This window comes from Ambystoma mexicanum, chromosome 6p (genome assembly GCF_040938575.1).
Source record: "Ambystoma mexicanum isolate Mex_15411 chromosome 6p, UKY_AmexF1_1, whole genome shotgun sequence".
NCBI classification, from domain to species: Eukaryota; Metazoa; Chordata; class Amphibia; order Caudata; family Ambystomatidae; genus Ambystoma; species Ambystoma mexicanum.
The window spans coordinates 265454640-265479091 of record NC_090935.1 but is presented as its reverse complement, the minus strand read 5'-3'; positions in this window follow the sequence as shown (position 1 = coordinate 265479091).

The window sequence follows — 24452 nt, the reverse complement described above, 5'->3', positions numbered from 1 at the left end:
GGGCCTGTCTTTCCCTTTGTGACAAAACACCATTTTATCAGCTCTACCGTCTAATGCTGGAGACACATGTGCAGCCCCTGGGCTTGCCCCGAACCCATCATCTGTAATCTCTGTTGATGGTATCAGACATAACCAAAACTCCATATCTCCCCTGGCATCTTCCATTGCTTCCTATGAGTCCACTCAATCCACTTGACTCCCCTGGTATTGACTCCCATTGTTACCCAGCGTCCCAACCTCACCCCATGCCCATCCTTTACCTTACCAGCCCCGCCACCACCACGTCCTGCTCCATTTCACTCATGCGTACATTTTTCCAGACAGGCCACTATTCTGCAAACATGCCCTTGTATTGAGATATTGTTCAATGAGTGAGCTTTCCAAAAATTAAACATTTTTATTAGGACCAATATTTCTGCCAAAGTCATAATTGGGGTAACATGCATTTTAATCATTATTTGAATACATAAAACATTTGTCAATAAACAATGTGCATTCTGTGTGAATTTAACATTGAAGTATCATGTAACCTAATGTTAAGCATAACTTGACGTGTTTTATTTGAACACTGATATGTATTTAAGCAGCCAATGCAGCACAAGTATTCAAATTACATTTTAATATTCTGCAAAGCGATGATTGACAGAATATGTATTACACGTTGTATGGTGGATTTAGTTACATTTGCTGATAGACCTACACTTTCTGACAATCTTAGCAACTACCGCACCATTACCCATCTTCCCATTCTAGGGAAGATCCTTGAGAAAGCAGTAGCCATACAACTAATCCAACACATTGAAGCCAATAACCTCCTTCAGTCCTACCAACCTGACGTCAGACCCAGATGCAGTACTGCAATGGCTACTATCGAGATACCCGATGATGCTCTTAAAATCCTTGGTGATGGCCATCCTTGCCTCCTAGTTCTCCTTGACCACTCAGCAGCATTTAACACAGTAGACCACCAGGCACTCGCTGACAATATACATCTCCACATGGGGATCAGCAAGATCATTCTCAGCTGGTTCAAATCCTACCTTGCAAACTGCCACCAGTTCGTTCAAATGGATTCTTCCAGATCACCAACTCTACCCATTACCTGTGGGGTCCCACAAGGATCCATCCAGTCCCCTGTGATCTACAATATTTACATGAAACTGCCCAGAACCCTCCTCTCTCCACACAATATCCACATTCACCAATATGAAGATGCCATGCAGATCTACCTCAAGATATCCTCCATGAAAACATCCACAGGCTCATACTATCAATACAAAAATAATATGACATTAGGAAACATCTCCTGTGCAGACGAATGAGTAGCAGCCACCTAGTGCAGGGGGTTGATTGCCTGCTCTCTTTACTGATGTCCATTGACAGGTATATGCTCTTCCCTACCTCTATTCCCACCACAGCCCCTGCTGGTCATGTTGGACACTCGCCTGGGGGTGGAGGGAGGGCTCTTGTTATAAGGGTGATAAGAATCATGTCAGTATGGAGAGGCCTTTCCCAAGACAGAAACAGCTTTCTTGAACTGATATTGTCCCTTTGAAAGACAAACTATAAGTGAGTGGAATAACAGCATTTAGTTACATGTCCTATTCATTAATGCAATCCTAGATAGACACTGAAAGTATTTTTGGGGAACCCAGTTCATAAGGTAGATTCATTAAAGTCAAATGGGTCTCCAAATTAAACTTTGTTGCAGTATATTTGAAATAGACTATCCTAAAACCTGAAAAATTGCGCAGACATATTTATTTCTGACCGTAATGAATTGTTAAATAAATGCCTGGGTTTTACCAGAGCAAATTATAACTGGGTTTTTGAGCATGGTGGAAATGTGCCTTGCAGGATTTTCAGGGACTGATAAACGTCTTGACCTGGGAAATCCTGAATAGAGTTTTCAAATACTCAAAGTTGAATAGGAAGGAGGAGGTCAGAATCTCCCTTGTATTCACAAGAAGTTAATAGCAATGCAAATAACCAATATCATTTTCCCAAGTAAAATGACACAGAACTAGAAGGATGATGCCTTAAGCCCAATACTAATGGCAATTATAATGAAATTGTTAATTACTGTTTTATTTCAATTTTATAATTGATTTCTTGTGTGAGACCTCAATATTATTATTATTATTATTATTATTATTATTATTATTATTATTATTATTATTATTATTATTATTATTACTATGTCTCACTCAAGAACAATGGTTAAAACCAATCATGTAAAGTAAAACGTTGCTGTTTGTAGTGGCATCTTCTTTATTTAGGTTGAGTTAGCCCAACACATTTCAGAATCAAAGTCATTTCATCAGCAGGTACATTCCAACAACTGCTAAGTTATACATATGACACAACTAATTATTCTATTACTTAAACAAAAAGAGACTCTTGTCTTTGATCAATACTCAAATATGTAATCTGACAACATCAACCATAAAACATGCAACGAGAATAATTCATGCCCATGCCATATGTAGAAATTTAACCAATTTAGAAAAATATATTTGAATAACTGTAATGAGCACTGCTCCCGAGAAGTCAAGTCAAGCCCAGCATCCCCGGAAGCAGGCTCACGACCCTCGTCCCCGGCTCCAGCAAACCCCTATTGGGGCCCTTTGGACCATGTCCTGGCGCCTCTGGCGCCAGGCTCATAAGGAACCTCAGTCCCGGCGCCAGGGGTGCCAGGCTCATAATTCTTGCAAAGGTGCTTGGGTGGACCTACCTGTAGCAGACCATGCTGCAATCTCACCTTTGCAAATGCTGGCAGGATGAAGTCCCCAGCCTTCTGCTGGGAGGAACTATTCCCTGAACTGGGACTACTTTCTTACCTGGGTGGGGCTGGTGACACTCCTTAGCTCTGGAACACAGGAACTCTTTTACCTGGGCGAGGCTGAGGAAGAAGACACCCAATCACTCCAACACTATTTAAACCACACCCGATTGGGAAAACGTGCTTCGCGTTATTCTGCATCTGCAGCAGGACGCTCACCGAGTCAGCTCCAGCATTCCAGTGACATCTCCAGCTTCAGCTCAGCAACCTGTGGAAGATAAACATGAGAACTATACTTACCATATAGGAATCCAGACACCGGCAGAACCTGCAAGCAAAAGAAACATAAGGTTAGCAAGTTGCAACACGTTCGCAGCCGCGCTCGCTTACCTGATCCATCTGTGCTTTCACAGATTCTTCGCGGCCTTCTCTTCAGCAGCCCAACGGCACCTGTAAAGACAAAGAACATTATTAAGTAGGAATCGGGTGAAGGCGGCCTCATTTACTTTTCTTACCTGCTTTTGTGCGCGTATTACGATCTCTTCAACCGCAGCAGCCCGGCACCTGAAAACAAGAAAAGACATTATTTAAGTGCCATTAAAGACTGCAAGAAAGCCTAACACTCATGTGTTTCCCCACGTGCATCCGCGACTGGGAAAACGCCCGCAAGGTCCCGCCACCTGCAAATAAGAAAAGAACATTGTTAGAGGTGCTATAATAAGGCCACAGATCATTATACTCACGTACTTCGCACGTGCAACGGCAACGGACGAACAACGCCCGCAACATCTCAAGACCTGAAAACAGAAAACAAGGGACATTATTGAGGTGTCATTGAAATTCCCATACCTATGTACTACCGCACGTGTCGCGCTCTCAGTGACCACGCCCTCAGCATCCAGGCACCTGAAAAAGACAATGCAAAGACTTCATTAAAGGTGCCCATCTCTTCAAGATTATAAACTCTTTATACCTACTGGCATCCGCTCGTGCAGTAACGGCGGCATCACCTTTTGGCATCTCAGCACCTGTGCCACTTCTAAGGCCACAAAAGACTTTGAGGACCTCCAGTGATGTAACTGGAACCCACGCACCCCTGCATAAGTCGCAGGATGGAGAGCCCAGCATTTATACACCTAAGGTGAGAGCTCACCAGGACATTGGACTTTCGGAGAGTTGGCGATTAGTGAGGAGGAAGTCCAGCCAAACGGTCATTTACCCTTTTTTCTTCCGCCTGCAGAAACCTTACCCTGCAAGTCAGACGGTCAATAAGAGGAAGCCCAGTCCAGAGAGTCATCCGAGCTCTACGCTTCTCAATTGAAGAGACTATAACAGTTCAGCCTGGTCCAGCGCCTCCGTGGGAATCAGGTGAGCGTTACAATAACCTCAAGACAGGTACCTGATCGAAGAAAGCACTGTGCAGATCAATCTAAAAGAAATTAAGTGAAGACATTCCAGGTGAGCCCAAAGTCTCGAAAAGGAAGCAAGTACATGTATACCATCAGAACCTACACCACACATGAAGTACCTGATGTCAAAAGTAGATATGAATAATCAAAGAGGCAATCTTCAAACAGCTAGGAACCTATTGAGAAAGCAAGAACATGCTTCACAATTAGCCCAACATAGGCAGGAAATCATGAACATGCCCCTTGAGAATGGAGAAGTATGAAGACCCCCTTACCAGAGTTTCACAGAGCTGAATTCCACATGGAGAGCACCAGTGCTGTGTCCATCCACGCCAAACACTGCTACTTAAATATAAAGATAGCCGCACAGCCTGTTTGGAGGCATAATAACATCATTGTGGTTCCGCGAGGATGCCACCACATGAACAAAAACATATTGATGTCACATATGGCGCCCAAATTAAACCAAATGACAAAATAAGGAACAAGGTCAATAAAAAAGGGGTCAGACAAAAATAAAAAAATAAAACAATTATAAGGAGACCAAACAGGAAAACTCCCAATAATGGAAACATTTCTAAATAGTGCACTGACCAAAAAGTAGGGGTACAGCCATAGACACAGATGAAGCCAGCATGTTAAAGAGAGTCTTCTGGTGAATATTCTGCTTAGAAAACACAGACCTCCCCATTGATACCTTTAAATGAGGATTATTCTTAAGTGCTCTTTCTTTCTCTTTCAAACAATAGGAATGTCAAACATTGATAAACATATACAGAATGAATGTACACACTTAATATAGTCAGATGACATATATGAATTCTAGAGAAATACATTGGTTCAGTTTCTACATACTATGAGTACTTTTTGGCATTCATTATTGTGAATGCATGTTTTATGGTTGATGGTTTTGGATTACATATTAGACTATTTATCAGAGAATAGAGTCTCATTTTGTTTAAGAAACAGACTCATTCTTTTTTGTTGTATGTATTACTTAACAGCTGTTGGAATTTACCCCTGATGAAGAAACTTTATTCCAAAACGCATTGGGCCAACTCCACATGAATGAAGAAGATTTTACAAAAAACAGCAAAGTTTTACTTTAAATGATTGGTTTTAAGCATTGTTCTTGAGTGATAAACTTTGTTATCATACATTTTGACTGGTTCTTACCAGTACACATGTGTGCATGTGTCAGGGGTGTCCCACACTGTTGGATGCCATTTCTGTTTTGACATTCTTTTAATTATAGTGTCAGGGATAATTGCTAAAATAGTGGCAGAGGTTAGGCTTGTTTCTGGTGCAGCAATAATGGGCCAGGCCTCAAAACACTGTTCTTTGCTATATAATGTTTGCATCATTGTGTAATGTTTATTATCAGATGTACTGCAGGCACTCTTCACACCCTGTGAAGAGTTCCCATGACGAGGGTGTCAAAATCGTCATTTTCTTTTTCTTCAAATAAAATTATACGGCTCGAAAGGACTGTACATTCATGTGTGTTCATGTGCCTTTGCTGCAACTGTCTCCTGACATTTACAGCAACTACTTTGCAAGGGCAGAAGGTAGATTCAATGGCCACATGCACTTTCTTGACCGATGGATGTACACAAAGATTCTAGAGGCAAACGTGGCCTTTTAATCATACTTGGTTATAACGTGGTCAATGCAAGAGTCACACAATTATACAGCCACCGCAATTTGATATTATACTAGTGTCAGCTTGGTGAGCATTGCTCACCTACGCCAGATCTGTGCATTGGCTGCCTGGCCTGGGTGTCAATGTGGATCAATTAACAGGAAGCTGCCTTCCTCCCAGGATACAGGAACCCTTACCAAGAGATCCCCTAGTAATTGGTTTGTCATATGCATAATAACATAAAGATGTTCTTACACCAAGGTGATGCTCACTGAAGTATTTTTGAAGTTGGCAGGCACGGGCAAGATGCGTAGTTAGCATTGCCAGAGGAGAGAGGCAGACTAGAAGAAGGGTTTCACATTCTTGGTTTCTGATCGATCTCTCAACAACATCCTATTCACCTCATTTCCTGCAGACAAAGCACTCTCAATATAATGTTAGAAGGCAAAGGCCACTTGTTAAAATAACCGTGATTGGACACTTTACAGCAGGCTAACTTTGGACCAAACCCATGTGACATGTTGCCTTTACAGTGAGAGGAAACTCTGTCCTTAGTTGATTCATTTTTGGGCTCTCACAAGTGAAAAAAAGATTCACTGGACCGCTGTTCAGAAGGCAACCAATCCCAAAGACCTCCACCATAGAGGTGAAGACAGAAGGCATCTGAGGTGACATTGCTATTGGACCACAGCCTCTCTGCTGGCATTGCGCTGGAATCAAACTCTTGCTCTTTTGAGATGAATGATCCCCTGAAAGTGCAAGGCAACATCTTGAACCGTAATTGCATATCTAAATACTCACCCTGTTCCTGGCGAACCTGAGTTGGGTTTTCTGGCACACCAGAGGTTCAGAAGGGGCTGGAACAATTTCATTGCCTTTAGACACCTTCAAGTCAGTTTAAGTGTGCTCAACGCACTTCAAATCATGACAGTACCCACAGCAATGCTTTTGGCACTCTATGACATTTTTATTTGCTTATCTGCCTTTTGAACAATCTACACAAAAGCTTGTACTATAGAAGTGGACCACTTTGTCTCTGCCTCAACTTTAATTGATTTGAATGTGATCTCAACATAATAGAAGCCATCAACTGGCCCATATCCAATTCGATTAGACTCTGAAGAATTGGACCATTGCCATTTCGATAGCTTCAACCCAACCACGCTCACTATACTTTGAGCCACTAAAATACTCATAGAGCTGATTTTGGTATTCTATGTATTTTCTAACTGCTTACCTGCCTTAAGAGGCATCCAGGCACCAGCGTGACCACCTCATCTAGATCTGATCACTTCTCTGCTGGCTGTGCACTGGAACCAGGATCATGCTAAGTACAATTGAATGGCTCCCTGTTGGTGCCATAAATAAAACATTCTGGCCTGCAAGTGTAGTGCTAATGACTCTCCTTCTCTCTGGGGACCCTATATTGGGTCTTCCTGCAACCGGAAAGTCCAGAAGCAGCTGGAACCCTGTTTCATCAACTTGAGAGACCTTCAAGCCAGTTTGACCATGCTTGACAGATTTAATGCTGCTACAGGACCTGCAGGATTGCTTTGGACACTACTCTTCCAAGAACAGTTTACTTGTCTTTCAAGCCATCCAGTCACTTGCCCGACCAATTGAATTGGAATACCTCGTCATTAACTGATTGACAGCTTGACTCCATGGCAGCAACTTATTTTAACTCCTGCTTAATCTACTGGTAGCCATTCAAGCACCTGTCTCTCAGGTGACTTGACCCAGCCAAAGAATTGTTTTTCCACCAGTTCGATCACTTTGGGAGTGTTCCACAATGCTCAGTGTACTTCAAGAAGTTTCATGACCAAAAGTGCTGCTTTTTTCATTTTATGGATCTTTGAACAGCTTACCCACCTTTTCGAGCCATCCAGATGCTGTCTTCATCCTTTGACCGGACCACGAACTCTTGACCCAATCGGTTGCTCGACTCAATGGAAGAAACTGATTTGAAAGCTGATTCAACCTCCTGGAAGCCATTGATTTGATCATCTCAAGCATTTACTCGACCCAACAGTAGCCTGAATATTGAACTGACTCAAAGCATAGATGCCAGTGGAACCGCACAACACAAATGTCTCAATACCACTTTTATTATTGTAAAGACGCTGAGTAGACTGGTTCAATACTGTTGAGCACACAAGACAAGAAATAAAGTTATTGTGAAGATGTCCTGTGCCATGGTCCACTTTAAAGGACCATAGACACTGTTGGAAAACCTTCTTTGCCTTTTTGAACATAAATCTGAACATTAAAATTGCTGCCTATGTCTTCTTGCTTGAAAAACCCTGCTTATGAACTCAGAGTGCCCCCTCTCATTACATGCCTGCATTTGCTGTGTTTTTGTTACATGGGTGGGTCTTTACTGTTTTCAATTATTTATTTTTATTATAGTTCCTATTTGGGTAGAACCTTGATTGGACTTTATTTTATTTTGGTACCACCGTGCTATTGTTGTTATCAATTCAACTGGATCAGCTCACACCCATCTTGAAGATAACAGCCTGCTGTTTGACTGCACTACAATATGAGTTGAAGATGCTATACCTGTGGGACTGTTACTACTTCAATTTTATCACAGGGGTCACTGGTTGTTAGGGAGAATTTTCCAGAATGGCTAATTTCCATTCATTATTTACTGAGTACTGAGTCCCTCAGCAGCTTTGCTGGATTTCTAGGATTTTCTTTTTCACCTGTTAAGAGTGTGAGCCTTTTTTCCCACTCTTACATGTGTTTTGCTGTGTGTTGTACATTTTGTTTCGTTGGACTATGGAGTCTCACCCACTCCATAGGCATCATCTTTTTACTGTGTGTCACAAAGCACCTTTAGTGCAGTGACACAGGGTTGTCTTTTTACACTTCCAACTTTAAACTCCAATTTCTGTGACTGACTACTATCTCCCAGAATATGTAAAGTTGCCATTGATTTTACCAGTCTTTTTAAAAGCACAGACCCAGTACAAACTATCTTACATAGAGTACTTAAAGGCTTAATAGTTATCCCTTTTTGTCTGTCTCTCATGGAACATTATTTTGTTCCACTTGGCTGGTGGCAGTGGTATCTACCCTATTTTTCCTACCCCGGTCTATGTAAATAGCCTTGGTACTGTTTTAGGCGAAGTTAGTAGCATCAAACCTAAATCACCTGGACCCCATTTACTTTTATTTTGTTCCGGCTGGGTTTATTTTGCATTTCTTTTTGGAAAGGTCTTTCTCGTGTTTTACTCTGCGCGCCAAACCAGGTTTGGTTCTGTTTTTCGCCGTCCTTTGGCAGGCTTCTGCACAGAAGCTCTCCTTAGGAGCCTGAATGTCTGAGGAGGACAGGATGTGAGGGAGGGGTTTGAGATCCCTGTACAGGGTCTCCCTGGAGACCCATGTCACACTCTGTATGATTAGCTGTGGTGACTGTCCCACCAGGACAGCCACCCTGCTGTGTGATCGACAGCCAGGCTGTGTGAATGGGGGAAAACGGCATAAAAATCAGGTCTCTGGGACTTGGAAGGCAGAGTCGCCATTGGATCGAGAGAACCGAAGAGAAGCTGAAAAAAGAGGACCACTACCATGACTGAACCTCCCGGTGAAGCCCTGCTGCGGGTCCGAATCTCCAAACTTCAACGACAGAGAAGATCTGCAAGGAATCTTCTTCTTTTGAGCTGGTGGGCCCAACCAGTTCGCCAAACACCAAGCAAAGCCTCCCTTCCCTGTTCGAATTTGCCGTGCACAGCCTCAGTGAACCAGATAGCCACGAGGACCGGACACTGTTTGGGTTTTAAGGAGAGCACCTTTTATTTGTTGCTTTGCTCTGCGGCTGGTTTCTTTCCTGTGCAGTGCAGGACCCTCCAGTCTTACTACTTTGTGCCAGTCCGACAATCGCTTCAGGAACCGTGAGCCTGCAGGACTGCCAGGAACTTCTGCCTCAGCTACAGCCTTCTTCTTCATTGAAGGTACTGTTTTAACCCGGATATTCGTTCTGTCCGACCGCGGTGAAAGTGTTTGAAATCTTTCGCCAAAGCGAGGGACTGTCCTTCTCTACTCTTTTAGATACCTTTTCCTTCGACCAACCTCGTTTTGAACTCTTGGCAAAGACTTAACCGCAAACTAATTTCAACTGTCTGATCCTCTGCAAAGACTCTGAACCATTAACATTGGCCCAGGCCTATTGATTTGAATCCTCATTGTAGCAAGCCTTTTCTAGATTGCCCTGCCTACTTACTACTAATTTTGTACAACCTTGTCTTTACCTCCCTTATAAATTGCTGGAGTGCCATTTCGCTCACACTTCATTTTTTAGCCTAACTTATCCAGAATTGATTGGGTGTTGTGTAGTATATTAAGTGTGTAATTTTTCTGCTGCTTTGTATAGTGAACTGTTTTACAAATTAATGTGTAAATAAATGTATATTCTTTTACTCAGAAACCTTGAGTCAGTGTTTTAACCATAGTAATTGCTGTCCTTTGTGTAACTTTTGATACTGCTCACTTTTCTCTTGAGATACGTCTGGCTGCTCAGCCATCGCTACCACTTTACTGTGTAGTACAGGCTTGTACCAAAGGTGAATTTGCACTGTCACTTGTAGTCTTAATTGTGTGTGGTGTTCCCAAATGGTACTGCATATGATTCTGCCTAACACTGGTGGTATAGTAATAATGTGGTGCTCAGTAGGCGGTTTAGCAATTACTCATTCCTGTATTCCAGCAGAACAGTAGTCAAGTCGTCAGTCTGTAGTGTCAGGGTTTGATTTTGACTGATGGTGCAAGCGTTATAGCGTTCAAGAATTATTAAAATGGTATCTTATATTGCACTAATTTTAATTTAGGGATTAAAGTTGAAAGATGGAAGAATTAGTTGAAAAGTACAGAAGTTGGTGTGACCCTGGAGTGAGAAATCAAGATGATTTAATAAACATCCCTTCTACTCACAGCTACAATAATGGGTACGTGCTCCCTGAAAGAGCAATTCCATGTCCTCTTTAGCTCTGTGAATGTTCACTCTCGTCAACCTCACTGTTCCCAGTTTTCGAACGCAACAGCTCGCTTTACACTTTCACCCTACTTGCTGCACCTCATTGTAGTTCCCTACCACATAACGTTAAGTCTATCTACTGATCCAAAACGTCCAGAAAAAGCATCTTCTTCAACTTGACGGAACAGCAGGTTGTCTGCTGCCGTCTCCCCCAATCGCCCACATCCTGTTCTATGACCTGTAAATAAATGACATTATTGAAAATAATCTTTTGGCATTTGGAAAGACTCCAATTGTTTATCGTGCAATCTGCTTGCAATCATTGTCAGTACTGTCTCCTCTTGTTGCCCCACCACCTACCATCTACTCCTGATTAGTGTATCTTTCCTGGCTTCTAATTTGCTGTTGTGAGGCACCCAGTCTTGGGATTGCCTGGTCAGACATATATGCTAACTTACAGAGTTTCCGGGAGAAGGTCTTCTCCCTATTCTAATAAATACAAGAAGTCAAATGCCAGCCAACACTGCATTAACAAATCTCGCTTTACTCCAACCCTGCTTAAGAAGTCTGTATGCGTTTAATTATTAACTAAGGCAGGTCATTTCAGGTTCGAAAATCGTCCACATCGCTTTGGCAAACATTTCCCTGAATCTTTCTTTTCTTATAAATAGCCACAAACGCTCCCCTTGTAAAGTGGAAGCGAAGCAGCCTTATTAATGTGTCTGAATAGAAGTTTGATATCAAATACCCTCTAATTCCGGAAACCAAAGCAATGGGAAAAGAGCCACATGTGACCTTTAGGCATTGCGCTGTGCTCTTTGCACCGAAATAGCCGGGAACATTTCTTTTGTGTTCCCACTTTCCCCTAAAGGTCAGAGTCCTCTGTAGTTATGAATGAGCTGCCAGAGGAGCCATGGAACATAATGCAGCCTTCTGTACTCAGAGCCTCTGTACTTGAGCTCCTACTTGCAAACTCTTCCGCGCTCATTAAATGCATTACCTCCACGTCCACTCTTCCTCGTCCCAGTACTTACTTCATGAGGCACCCGCCTCCGACACAGGACCTTCTTCTATTTCTTTAAATCCCTATAACTCCTCCCCCACATCCATGTCACTCAGTTTAAATTTTTCCTGCCTCCGGCAGGTTGGACTTTTTCTTCCCGGTGCGGGGCACTGGGGAGCACCGATTGCTGGCCCCCTGGGGGGGGCTGTGTGGCGGGGCCCTCGCCTCCCTCAGGTGCGGCACTGCTCCTGGGCCCCCTGCGGGGCTTGGGGTCACAGTTGAGCTGGATTGCCTCGCTCGGTTCTTTGCTGGGCTCCGGACCGCAGCGTGAGTTTTGTGTCCCAGGTCCTGCACGGCCCGGGGGAAGGTAAGGAGAGGGGAGGACTGGGCTTGATGTTTTTCCCCTCTCCTCCTGTTTTGGCCATCTTGATTCGACTTGGCAGTATGGGCTAGCCTTCCCTTTTGTTGTGAGGCCTCTCTGCTTCTTGTCGTGGGGTGACAGTGGCAGAGAGTCTTTGGGAGTGCGGGGGCTCTGTTCTGTCGCAGGCATGTCACATACCACCCGCTCCTCAGACACACACAGCACAGGATGCACCGGATGTTAGCTGCATTATCTGGGGGAAGGTAAGGAGAGGGGAGGACTGTGCTTGATATTTTTCCCCTCTCCTGCTGGTGTGGCCATCTTGACTCCTTCAACATGCCGTTTTCCTCGTGCTTTGTGTGCACATCTTTATTGGAAATGATGGCAAGCACTTGGCAGTATGGGCTAAGCCTTCCCTTTTGTTGTGAGGCCTCTCTGCTTCTTGTCGTGGGGTGACTGTGACAGAGTATTTGAAAGTGCGGGGGCTCTGTTCTGTCGCAGGCATGCCACATACCACCCGCTCCTCAGAGACACACAGCCCAGTATGCACCGGATGTCAGCTGCATTCTCTGGGGGAAGGTAAGGAGAGGGGAGGACTGTGCTTGATGTTTTCCCCTCTCTTGCTGGTATGGCCATCTTGACTCCTTTGAAAGGCCGTTACCTCGTGCTCTGTGTACACATCTTTATTGGAAATGATGGCAAGCACTTGGCAGTATGGGCTAGCCTTCCTTTTTTGCTGTGAGGACTCTCTGCTTCTTGTCGTGGGGTGACTGTGACAGAGTATTTGAAAGTGCGGGGCTCTGTTCTGTCACAGACATGTCACATACCACCAGCTCCTCAGACACACACAGCCCAGTATGCACCGGATGTTGGCTGCATTCCTTGCGTGCTGCCTGTGAATACGGCGCAGATTTTGGAACCATCTGCAAGCGGCCGGAAGGGTACCGGCCTGGCATAGTCTACACTTCGGGTTCGAGTCTCAGTGGTGCTGACTCGGTCCTTCATCCTTGACCGATGCATTGGAACGATTTAGAGCATGGGGCTACCAGCTACTGGATACAGGGCTCAAGCCACCTCTCAGTCATGTGGTGTGTTTGGGTCTGTGCTAGCTATGGACGCAGACTCCTTGTCCTGTCCTCTTCCTCTAAACTGCGCAAGGGAAAGTCAAAGGAGTTGATTTGCTTTTCCCTTGTCCGGCATGGGATTATGGAAAATGATCATGGAAGTAACGGCCATGCAGGGGGTTCCCAGTGTCTCTTCTTTTAGGCCCTAGGTCCTCCGGTGCTGACGTGTTGCTTTCACGCCTCCTCTCAGACTTGTGGGAAGTGATAGGGCACATGGTGGCACATGTCTGTGCTTAGAGGGGTTCTCAGAGCCCCTGGTGCCGGTGGGGGGGATGTCACTTCAGTGGGTTTTCCAGTATAGGCATACCTCAGGTAGGGGGTTGCCTTTGATGTCGGCTATCCGGGATGGATTGCTTTGCCCCGCTTTGTGACAGTACTCTGCCCTTTTGACGCCAGCCTGGTGGCTCCTCTGTCGGCTGAGGGGGCCATAGTCTGCTGGACTTCTGGGCTGTCCAGTATCTTCCTTTTGATAGGTCAAATCTTTTTGTGGGCTGACAAGCATGCTGTTATATTGTGGCGCAGGCCTGTTTCAACGTCCTGTGATTTCCCTCTGGTGCAAGTGCAGTGACTGGCGGTTTTCCCTGGCTCCTCGTCTCTATCTTCTCGGAGGTGTATGGGACCGGTGGGGTTCGGCTTCCTGGGTAATGGGATCCATCTGGAGGGGGTATCAGTTGCCGTTCCTGTCTCCTCCTGTCCAGGTTTGCATGGTTAGGACTTTGGTACCCAGCTCACGGTCCAAGTGGTTGGCCATGGGATCCGTTCTCTCCGAACGGTTGTTGTGGGTTACCGTCTTGCCCGTTCCTCTCCCTGTTCAGGGTCAAGTTTTCTACTTGCGGGTGTTCCTGGTCCCAATGCCTTCTAGGATGTGTCACCTGCTTATGGGTCTCAAGACCCTGCACTGCTTGTCCGGACGTCTGGGGAGAGCGTACTCTGGATGTTGTGCAGGGGGGGCGCTTGCTGGCTGTTCTGGGCTGGGTTCTCAGAAGGCAGTATGTCTCGACTCACCTGTTGCTGAAGTTACGGGGCACGTGGCGTCTTGCATGTTTTCCAGTTCCTTGAGCCTGTCTTCGGTTACGTCTCCTGGTGTCTTATACTCTCTCCCACTGGCTCCCGACATCTCGGCTTTCGTAGTTTTGTTTTCAGTGACCCCAGCGCTGCGAGTGTCCCTGCTATGGTGGCGGGGGGTTTCAGGTCTACAGGCTGAGGTGTGCATGGTCCTTCCTCCTGTGACCTCTCCTACTACCAACACCAGCAGAAAGGGTATACATTGGGGGTCCTCTCAGCTCAAGGGTTGTGAGATCTGGGGAGAGCCGGTGATCATCCAATTGGCAAGAGTTGTGCCATTGTGCAAGCTCTGGTGTACTTCGAGGAGTTGCTGGACGGTCGGCGGTTTTTGGTCCGATCGGACAATACGACGGCCTTGGCATATGTGAACTGCAAAAGGGGTTCCGGCTGTTCCTTGAATGCTCTGACAGCGCTGATAGGCACCTGGAAGGAATCTCATCTGGTGTATCTGCTGGCCTCACGGATCAGAAGGGTGGACAATGTTCAAGCGGATCTTCTCAGACGCCGGTTTTCACTCCTCTGCAGAACTGGTCCTGTTGGCCCAGGTCTTTGCGGTGACCTGTGTCAGATTAGGGTCCTTGGTTCTAGACCTGTTTGCATCCCCGGCCTTAGCAGAAGTTCCCCTCTTCTGCTCTCGGTTTCAGGTTGAGGGGATTGGGGGATGGACGCCCTCTCTGTACAGTGGCCTTGGGGTTTTCCTTTATGCCTTTCCGCCTATTCCCCTTCTGCCCCGGGTGGTTTGGCGCATCTGAGTGTCCAGGGTGACTGTGTTGTTGTTGGCTCTGTTCTGGTGCCGCCGGAGTTGGCTCCCCTCTCTGTTGGAGCTTTGTTCCTAGGAACCTTGGCTGGTTCCGAGGTGGCCGTGTCCCCTTCAAGGGGATCTGCGGTTAGAATTCCACCGGATGCAATGGGCGGTGTGGCTATTGCTCAGTCTAGGTTGATATCTCAGGGGTTCTCAGATCCTGTAGTTGAGTCCAAATGGATGCTCTTAGACCCTCCACTCTGAAGGTGTTGGGCAGACATTGGGGCCATTTCCGAGACTGGTATGGGCAGTCTGGGATCCCTCCCCTGCGTTCTGGCCTCTGCTATCCTTCGGTTCCTCCAGGAGGGGTTTTGACAGGGGCCTGGCAGTTTTTCCAGGCTTTGCTCTCAGCGGGCCTCCTTGAAATTCCTTTTGGGGGACTCTGACGGTCACTTGGATGGGGAGGTGTTGGTGGGGAAGTTGATCCAGGGTTTTTCTTCTTCCCTTCCTTGTGCTGATAAAGGGCTTTCCTTTTGGGATCTCCCTCTTGTATTACGGTTCCTTCATGGGCCTCCTTTTGAGCCCATTTCCGAGATTGATATCAAACATCTTACACTGAAATCTGCTTTTCTTATTGCCCTCACTTCTGCCCGTAGGCTTGGGGAGATTGGGGCTCTCTTATGTCACGCTCCTTTCCTGAGGGTGCTGCCAGACTCGGTGGTGCCGGGGTGTGGTCCGAAGTTTCTCCCTTCAGTTGTCTCTCGGGTTTCACACCTCTCAGGGTCTGGTTCTCCCTGACTTCTTTCATGATCCAAGAACGCCTGAGGAGGTGGCTCGGCTTAACATTGATGTCCGGCGGGACGCGTAGGAGTATTTGGCTTGGTTTGCCTTTTCCACCAATCTGATAGTCTTCTGATTGCTTGTGGTCTGGCTGGGGCTGGGCATAACGCATCTGTGGTTTCCATTTTCCGGTGGTTCCGGGTTGTGATCTCTAGGGCCTGTGTGGCTTCTGGCCTGCCTGTGCCTGCGCACAATCAGGGGCGGTCTACCAGGGGTTTCGCGGCTTCCTGGCCCGATGTAAGGAGGGTTTTTCTCTGCAAGAGATTTGTATGGCTGCCGCCTTGGCTGGTCTAGGCATTTTCATCAACCGCTATGGGTTGAGTTTCTCCCACTCGGGGGTTGGTTCCTTCGTGGTTGGAGTTTTTGTCTGTGGGGATGTGATTTAAGAGTTATTGTGGGTGTGTTTTGCTGCACTGTTTTTGGCTCTGTCTCATTGGGACCTTTTCCCCGTTGATGCTTTGGTATACCTCATGAAGTAAGTACTGGGACGAGGAAGAGTGGATGTGGAGGTAATGCTCTGATTACTTACCGGTAATCTTCATTACTCCTAGTCCTACTCTTCCTCGTCACAGTACTGACGACCCTCCTCACCTTCCCTGCGGGGATGGTCCCATGCTCCGGCTTGGTAATATGAAACTGAGTGACATGGATGTGGGGGAGGAGTTATAGGGATTTAAAGAAATAGAAGAAGGTCCTGTGTCGGAGGCGGGTGCCTCATGAAGTAAGTACTGTGACGAGGAAGAGTAGAACTAGGAGTAATGAAGATTACCGGTAAGTAATCAGAGCATTAGTCTTTTTTCCTTTTTTTATTGGTTAGCCCATAAAGTATAAGAGACACACACGTCACTATTTGCTAAACAAAAAGGATATGCAATCATCTTTAGAATCATACTAAGTCTAACATAAGCTTCACGTCCATGCAGTCCAGAGTTTTACTCTTCCATCCGTCGCCAATCTTTTGGTAATGATCTCATTTAATATTGAAGTTATTCTTATGGTTGTGCTGACCCGTACATTTCGGTGTACGTCGCTCTAGGCTCTACCTATTTACCTGCCTCCGTAATTGCAAATAATAATTGTGCACATTGTATTGCTACAATCCGATATTGAAGACTCACAGTAAAAAAGTTACACATTTTGCTTGTGGTGTCACCTTCCAAAATCTGAATATTGAAATCACAGTTTCCTAATAAAAATGTATTTTTTAACGGGGTATTAAAGTTGTTTTCGTTGCAAGTCAACAAATCATGTGGTCCCTCATGTCCACGTTATGGATTAACTGCACAACTGAAATATTTAACAAGTATTGACAATGCCAACAGTTTGAGCTTTTGAGTGGGAAAGGCACTTGCCAGGCTGCCATAGTGGTATCAACTCTCCATTGTTGGTAGCAGGTGCAAAACTATGCGAGTACCTGGTCATCTAATAGCTGTGCCTGGCAAATAGCCAATAATTATACACAAGCAAAATCAGTTATTTTTAATGGGACGTCAGTGAACGGCACAGATAGTGATTTTAAATTGTGAGGCTGTATGCAAACTTGGTTAAGACTTTTTTATTACACCAGTAGCGCAATTACAACTCCAATTAAGTCGTTAACTCTCAGAAGACTGCTTTCAAAATAAAAATGACAGGCACTTTGAGTGCAAAGTCTTGGTTAAAGCGAGTTCCCATGAGGATGTTTTTTGGGCGGGGAGGGGCAGGAACTGGGTGGGAATGGCCATAGGGATTAGCATGGCTATAGGCAGTCAATGCGTGGTGTGAAGGCATCATGAAGTACAACACAGAAAACAGACTTAAAATTCAAACAAAATATATTTATTAACTTAAATGTCAGGATGGTTGAAGGCCTAACTTGCCCTATGCTAAGGTGGGATTTCCCTACCAGAACCAAACTAACGAAAGTCTGAGTCAAAGAGTTAAACTTAAAAGTCTGTCTGTGTCCAAAACCAATCTTTGCCATCAGAACTTCAATTAACCGATGTGTAGGAATGTCACAGTCAATGGAAATAGTGTTCAACTTAAAGATCTAAGCTTATTCCAGCTCACTGCTTACTTTCAGCTCCCCTTCTCCAAGTACAAGAAAGTTCCATGAAAAAGTCTCAAAGTGTACCTTCTCTCAGTTCAGGGTGACACAGTTCTGAAACCTTCATTGGGGTTCCCTTCCCTGAGGTTCAAGTAACATAATCCAAAAGCAAAAGGGGTATTGAGACTCTGTTGTCAAGATAACACAGATGGTTTGTACAAGCCTCAGGGTTCCCTTTCGCAAGCCTTTGATTCTGCCACTGATACTTGTTATAGTCTTTCCAAAGGAAAAAAAGTCTTAATAAAACACCAGGTCAACTTGACCTTTTTGGTCCACTTTGCCAGCTCGGATGCAGTGGTTTCCTTATGCTGTGGTTCAGAGTTCTTATGGTTTACCATGCAGGCGTCTCTGGATGAGGTGCAGTTGTTAGACCACACAGTCAACCCATTACAGGTCACGCAACCAGGGGCCCAGGTCTCCTTGGAACACACACAGGTTTACTTGGAACTGGCTTCTGTACACCATGTCACCTTCACTTGGCTCCTTTTGTTGGCCTCTTGACTGTGGATTAATTTCCTTGGCTTCTCCTTATTAGCCTTGTGGCATAAAAAAACATGTGTTCCTCACCCCCTTGCCAAGCTGTGACTTTGTCACAATGCATTCACTCACAAAATATTCACTGTCTTCAAATGTGAACTTTTATTGTTCACATTTTTAAAGTTATATTCAGTTCAGGATTCAATGTGCACCTTTTTATTTCAATATTTAAGTGTCCTTTTTTTTGGTAATTAATGAGCCTTAAGTAGTTCAAAGTAAACTTTTTCTTTAGCTCGATATTCAATGAGCATTTAATGGTTGAAAGTTAAGTTTTTCTTCCCAGTTCGTTATTCAATGAACATTTGATTGTACCAAGTAAATTTTTTCTTTATCTCGGTATTCAATGAGCATTTAATTGTTCAAAATAACGTTTCTCGTTGGCTCGGTATTCAAAAACCAGATTGTTGTTTCTGTACTGTGGACTGGCGTTCCTTCGCGGGCTTGTTGGAGCGCCCCCGGAGCTTCTCTGTCCTCCTGACATTCACTGGCCTTCTGTAAATTACTGGCGTGAGCCCTGCTTGACAGCCTTGTGCTTCTCTTCACACGCTGGCAGCTCCAGTGCCTCGGTAGACACACCGGCAGCGTCCTCTCTGCTCCGGTTTCACAGCAGCTCCTGATGTGCTCTCAGGGCTCTGGAAGTTCTCAGGCTTGGGTAAGTAAGACAGCCCACTTGCTACGGGTCCCCCAAGTCTGCTGGATGTCTTGCCGGTGTCCTGGCTGGTGCTGCTCCAGTTCCACTACGGCTGCCTCTTCACACATTGTTCCCTGTTTTGCACTCCTCTCTTCCTCTGGCTGCTTGATTTCCATTTATACACATTTATTTCCATTTGACAGGCTGCAGGTGTGGCTGACTCATTAGTCCAACCTGACCATAATCAGAGGGAGATGCCTGACCCTCATAACTCTTAATAGGCATCTTCCTTGTCCCAGTACCAAAGTGGGGGCAAGAGGTAATCTTCACTACTCTTGATGGTCTCTTCTTCGTCCCAGTACTGTCAAGTATTATATGTGGAAGATTGGATGGCGGGAGGGTTATGTTGGTTGTCATTTGGAAAAGGGGATACCATGCTTCGCCCAAGGACACCTCACTCCCAATCAGCAAGGACCCTCCAGCCAGGTGATCATCCCACACTTCTCCTCCATTAGGGTCAGGAACCAAAAGTGTTGGCCTTTCCCTGGCCACCTGCATAGAGGAACCAAGGAGAGTAGGACTGAGAATATCCTCCATCTCCAAGCAACACCTCCAAGCTAGGTGCCCCTCCTCATATGTTCTTTTTTCCATTATGTCCTCTAATGCAGTAGTTTTGGCTCAAAGTAAGTGCCAAAGCCAGAGCACCATCTCTGCTGATTCTACCGATGAGCTTGCAGTGTTGATTCCCAATTATGTACTGGCCCTTGGGCTTTAGTGACATCTGTTTGCACTTGTTTACTCAGATGCATGGGCTTGCTAAATGTGTAAAGGCATCATCTTGAGGCAGAGTACATACATTGCTCCAGTGTTGTGCAATAACAAGCAATTCTGCATTATTTGCAGAAATCCAGAAATGTAAAATGCCTTGTTTTAGTTGGTGAAAATACAGTTACAAAACGCCCATGCACCACGGTAAAATTGTCTGGCAATGGGGTAAAACTGTAAACATCAAAACATTGTCTATCAATTGTGAATTTTGTTTTCCCTCTTTACAAAAGCAAATGTTAGGCATTAATCATCCGTTAAATACTGAATAAACCACTGTTGGTCACATAATCTGTCATTTTAGAGTTAGTTCCCTGAGATGAACTTTGTCATGTGCAAAAGTTTAGTGATTGCAAGCATGCTCTTAGGCATAGGGAGTACTTCTTCATTTCAATTATGCTGTGAATTTTTCCAGACTTCTTTATATAAGAAAAGGTGATAACAATGCATTTTGTAGATAGTGGACGATAAAAATGAGGCCACAACATTTGCATGCTTAACGTAAAACAACAAATAGCAAATTCAAGACAAACTTTGCACATCAAGTGGTCCTTTATATGTTTTTAAAGCTTTAAAATAAGAATAAGTCTAATGTCAGCAGGCCTCCATTCCAGAGTTTCAAGGCCAAGAGTTTGAATGCATGAAAGTGTGAATGGGCAAATGTAGGATAGAGACTGCCCATTAGTCCCTTGTTGTGGGGGTGGTCTGGGAACCAAAAGAGGCCCTGGAAATAATATTCAAAGTGGTCCCATTAACATATTTTCGGCAAGCCCAACACGCTGCATATGAGAAAATGGGGAAGTAAATAGGTTACTGCACAAAAAGAGGCCCAGGGTGAAGAGGCCTTCAGGGAAATCTCAGTCCAGTCTTGCCTTGGTGGCTTGTTAACGGTGAAGCCTGCTAATTCAATCAGGCTCCACTCACCCCTACAATGTCCTTTCCACACCAGATGTGAGCAGACATAGTGGCATCTGCCCCACCTACCTCCCTCTAGCTGTGCTGCTCTGCACACCTCCCTTCACATCATTTTCTGGCTCATCACCATCATACTCATTGCCCTGCATCCATCTCCCATCTGCTCTGTCTCACTAATCCTTGCCAGACTCCCTGTTCAGAGGCTGTTGCCACATCACCCTGTGACTCTACTGGTTCTTCATGTACTTCATGTGCCACTTCCCCTGCTTGTCCCTTTTTTGTGGAGTAGGCTCTGTGCCGCATGACGAAACAGCCCATATCCAAACCATTCTGTCCAAATTAGTAAACCAAGTGACTATGCTGATTGTAAGAAGATTTGACTAGCTGTAAACCAATCAGTGGTGGGCTATACTGTGATGAATTGCCATCTGGTAAGGGCGTGAAAGCCTTGGCTTTTTTTATTTTGATTAAGTAGTAAAATGACGTGGGTAATTCCATCTCTGAAAGGGAAATCTAATAATCAGATTCTCCTGTCATAAACACCATGCCAAAAGGATGGTGTGTACTTGTGCCCTGCTGCATCTGTTTGCTGATTCTCTGCACCTAGTTTCCCAATGTGGCACAGAGCAAGTAAGGAGGTCACAGGTGCCCTCTTGACAGCTGCACTGACATCCAAGTCTCTGCAGCACAGTGTCTGCATTTAAAATATGCACCCCTGTTCCAAATACTCTATAATTATGGGGCTACTTCCTGGTGGTATAATAATCTTTAAATATAAGCCATACCTGAGGTAGACTATGGTGGGTGGTATTTTCATAATTATTGCAGCCATATCCATTTGATTTTGCACAGGTGTCAGCCCTGTGGGCCCAGTTCAGCTGTGAAAGGATTATATGTATTCCCCCAGACAGGCTGATGCCTGCCCTGCTGGCTGGAAGGTAGCCTGGTGGGGTGCCTCCCTGTGTTTCTTTGTAAGGATGGGCAACACCCTTGCCCCTGGGACAGCGCCTCCACATGATCATGATTCTTCATGTTGTCTTATTGAGATAATATACTGCACAAACACCACTTGAGTGTTCTTATGGCATGGTGCTTTGTTTGGGAAATTGTTGTATTCTGCCCTTGCCTCGTGTAAACTATTATGAGATGACCTTACATTGAAGCATAGAGTAAAACAGGCATGCAGCAAAAGAATTCAATCTGGGCTCGCCAGGATAGTTATCAGAAGTGACAGACCCAAGTATCGGTTGTACAAAAGGTGAAAGCAGGGAGTCACAGTGGGAGAGAGGGAATAAGCAAGAGAGGGTGAACTCCACCCTCCTGCAGCCATAATTGCATGACTGCTCCATGAGCATGAATTCATTACTGTGGGCTGCAGGTGGGCTAACCTGTGGAGCATGGGCCAATTGTGTGATAATAGGCTTCGGAGCAAAACTGAGAACAAGATTAAAATGACACAACTATCTGATTTTCTGCAGATTAGCACTGAATAATTTAGTATGGTAAAATCTTTTCAATGAATGTTAGGTTTACATGCATGTGTCATGAACAGATGCATAAGCTTGGATTCAAAACAAATGAATGCACTGAGCGCCCCACGAATATTCCCTCGGTCAATTAAAAGTGGAGAATGCACTGTTTTACAGTGGGTAAAACTGTGGTGGATAGGAAATATACCTGAACATAAATGATCACAGAGTCCATACAAGCAAAACGTTTGCAATGGTTTGCTGGGAGGTTGTTGTATTACCCCCTGACCAATGTAGGCGGCTGCACAGCAGCAATGCCTGCCTTTCCAGCCATCTATGCAGGGCAAGATCCACACATCTATAACCCTGGGATAGAATCTTGCAAACCATATTATTCGCCAAGTGTATTAGTTATCCACTCTCCAGCCCCCAAGCATGGCCCCCATTTCTTTTGGAGTTGAGACAAAGGGTGCATGAAACAAAGCCTTTTCAGTGAAAATGGTTGTGGTACATGTGGCCACTCTCACATGTATGTAATAATAGAGCTTATATTATGATGTGAAGAAATGAACATTGCCATGTAGTCCCAGTCCGGGCAATGTCCTCTCTTGCTTCCTCCAAACGCGAAGATGTGGCGAGGTGGGCCCTGCTGTAGAGACATCGCGAGAGCCCGCGCTCTCGCGAGGTCTCGCCACTGCATCAAGCTCCGCCCCCGCGCGCCTCGCGCGCATTATGGGACGAGCGGGCGACGCGATAAGGTGCGTCCCACATAGCCCTCCTGCTACGGGGGCCCGCTCCTTACACGGCTTTCACTTGGACCAACAGGAACTTTCTCTCTGCTACTTTAGGCCCGTTGGCCTTTATCATTAATGCACTCAAGTTGGGTGCATATTGCATAAATCTGGTTGAGTAAATAAATACATCTACACCAGATCAGCGGCTCCTGTCTTCATTGAGATAATTATACTACATAAATTGGCGACGAGGACCACCACCAGACCCCACGGAAGAACATGCAAGGAGCAACGCCACCGCCGCCATTTCTCCAGACTCCAGGTAGGCCTGCCATTCCATGGCCACAATGGCAGCCCCTATTCACGACATATGTGGAGGCCCTAGGAGGGGCGGGGTTTTCAGCGGCGAGGCGCAGGGCCATGCTATTAAATGCCCTGGGGGTGGAAGGACAGAGAATATTCGAGAGTCTCACCCCGATACCAGTGGCTGGCGACAATGACGATGTTTTCAAGGAGGCGGTCAGGAGAATCGTAAAAAGGTTTGCCAGTAAAGAGAACACAGTGCTCCACCGAATACGGTTTTACACACGAAAGCAAGAAATATCTGAACCAGTCGACGATTACGTCACCAAGCTGAGGGAATTAGCGGCGCTGTGTAACTTTGGCAACAACGCGGAGAGTCTCATTTGTGACATGTTGGTCGTCCACACTAACAGCCGGAAGGTCCAAGATAAGTTTATAATTGAAAAAGAACTGCAGTTGGAGAAAGCGATTGAGATCGCCAGGGCAGTCGAAGAAACGGCAAGAAGACGTAAGGAGCTTACTGGGGCCCAGAGTTCGGCAGAAATACAAGCAGTGGGTTACCATGCAAGAAGAGAGAGGCTGGCTGCTGACACAAAAGAAGGGAGAGGGAACAGAAAAGAACCCCTAAAGTGTCACAGATGCACCAGCACGAAACACCTGGCGTTTGACAGGGAGTGCCTAGCCAGAGATAAGGAGTGCTCCATTTGCAAACGCATTGGCCATTTCTCCATCGTGTGTCGGTGGAGGAACAAGAAAGTCTCCAGCCTCAATGCAGATCGCAATCCGGAGAAAGAGTCATCCTCCGACGATGAAGGGAGACCCACTGTCATCATGGTTAACAGCATAAGAGCGAGGAGAGAGAAGCCCCACTGCGTGATCAAAATAGATGGAATAGAAACTAGGGTCATGGCGGATTCAGGGTCCGATCTAACGATCCTCCCCCTTCGCACGTATAAGGACATGGTGGGAAAGGAAAAGGTGCAAGTGCTCACAACAAAGCACAAAC